This window comes from Pseudonaja textilis, chromosome 11 (assembly GCF_049901715.1).
Source record: "Pseudonaja textilis isolate UNSWEBS1 chromosome 11, rPseTex1.2, whole genome shotgun sequence".
In the NCBI taxonomy this organism is placed as follows: Eukaryota; Metazoa; Chordata; class Lepidosauria; order Squamata; family Elapidae; genus Pseudonaja; species Pseudonaja textilis.
Genome location: NC_142000.1, coordinates 1,486,487 through 1,488,633, shown reverse-complemented (window position 1 = coordinate 1,488,633; position 2,147 = coordinate 1,486,487).

Genomic DNA, 2,147 nt, shown 5'->3' with positions numbered 1-2,147 from the left:
CCAAGACAAGATGGAAACGGATGGAAACTAACCAAGGAGAGAAGCAACCTAGATCTCAGCAATTTCCTGACAGTGAGGTCAATCAACCAGTGGAACAGCTTCACTTCAGAAGTTGTGAATGTTCCAACACTGGAGACTGGACAGCCACTTGTCTGAAATAGCATAAGATCTCCTGCTTGAGCAGGGGGCTGGACTAGAAGACCTCTAAGGTCCCTTCTAACTCCTTATTTTATCTAAGACCTTCCCTTGGGGATCTCAGGCGTGCAAGTTTTCCTGAGCCCTGGTGCAGCAGTGGTTGCTACAGTGCAGGACTGCTGAATGCCGACTGCCTGCAATTTGGCAGTTCAAATCCCAACAGGCTCAAGGTTGACTCAGCCTTCCGCCCTTCCAAGGTGGGTAAAATGAGGGTCCAGATGGTTTGGGTCTGACTCTGACTTCTCAACATCTTCAAAGTAAAACCAAAGTCCAGTTGCCTTTTGAAAAAGTATCTTAGGGACAACCAGGACCTGGATGACTGAGAATCTTCATAGACAGCTGCTTTGTCACTGTTTACTTTATTCTATTTTCTTTTCTGTTTACACGCCTTTCCATTTTCCTTATTATTGTAAGCAGTCTAAAGTCGCCCCACGACAAGATAGGCAGCAAATGAATTTAACAAATAATAATAAAGCAACACAAAATCATGATTGCAATTTATTGATTTTACTTTGTCTACATTAACCTTGCTTATTGCAGATGAAAATGTATGTGTAGTCCCACAGATAATATGCTAATAAAAAAAAATAGGGATTGTCCGGAATTGAATAAACTTAAAATGGAATTGCAGGAGAAGGAAGAAAAAGAATATTATACAGTCTTGGGAGAAATGGTATTGTAAGCACTGGACTTTACCCCTTCAACCGAAAAGAATGAACTTCTGAAAGCTAGGTACTTCAAAAGGAATTCTTTATTGAAAGGAAGTGATCCAGGTACTAATCAAAGCAGAATCTAAGATGCTTCCAGGCATACAGTAAAAGATAAAGGGAGTTAGAACCCCTCCCCTTATTCTAATGTGGATTTAGTCAAAGAACCAACATGTGGCTAGTCCTCCAGTTGTATATCATGTGCAAGTTATACAGATTCAATATAAGATTTAAGTTATTCAGGTTACATCAAAAAGGATTACTTGAACCAACTCCTCGCCCCCTTTTTCTTTCATTGAAGAATGGCAGATACACGAATCTGACAGGTATGTTTTGTTAGATAACAGGAACAAAAGACAATGCAAAATGTAAATGATGTACATATGTGTGTTTGTGCATAGATACATCTATATGTATATCTATATGTCTGTCTGTCTGCATGTAAATGAATATGGAAAAGCCAATGCCACAACGTACGGCAAAAAACTAAATATGATTTGTTTTTAAAACTGTAAAACTTTAATAAAATTTCTTTTAAAAAGAAACCAGTTTAAAGACATGCATTCCCACCCGTTTTCCCATCTGCTGCCACACATTGGCAACTCACAACATACATTGCAAAAACAAAAATCATAAAATGCCCATTAAAAAACCCTGTTCAGCTTCAGGTTTTTTTCACAGCTTTCCGAAGGCAAATCTTTGCCTCAGGAAGATGGAAAGGGCAGAAGTTTAACAAGTAACGTTATTGAGGAGCGTTTGCCGGAGATGGAGCCGTCAGGAAAGGTTCCTCCGGTGACTTTGAGCCTCCCTCTCTTCGTCGTAGGGAGCCAGAAGCGGCTTCTCCGGAGACGGCAGCTCCAGAGGGGCAGCCTAGCCGCCCAGCCGCTTCCCGCAGGTTTTATTATTATGGGGCGCCTTCCGTTCAAACGGGGCCCAGAAGGGCGAGGGGGGGCATCTTCCAAGGCTGCCCTCTTGCCAGGCCCCCTTCTCGGGAGGGCCAGGAGCAGGGGTCCCCAAGCTTGGCCCCTTTAAGACTGGTGGACTTCAACTCCCATAATTCTCCAGCCAGCTTAGCTGCCGGACGGGGAAGCTTCGCTGTGGCTGGAGAATTCTGGGAGTTGAAGTCCACCAGTCTTAAAGGGGCCAAAGTTTGGAGGCCTCTGGCCAGGAGACAGAGGATTGGTCAGGATTGGTCGGGTGAGGCCGGTCGAGGCCTACTTCCTCTTCGGCGCCTGTTTGGGGGGC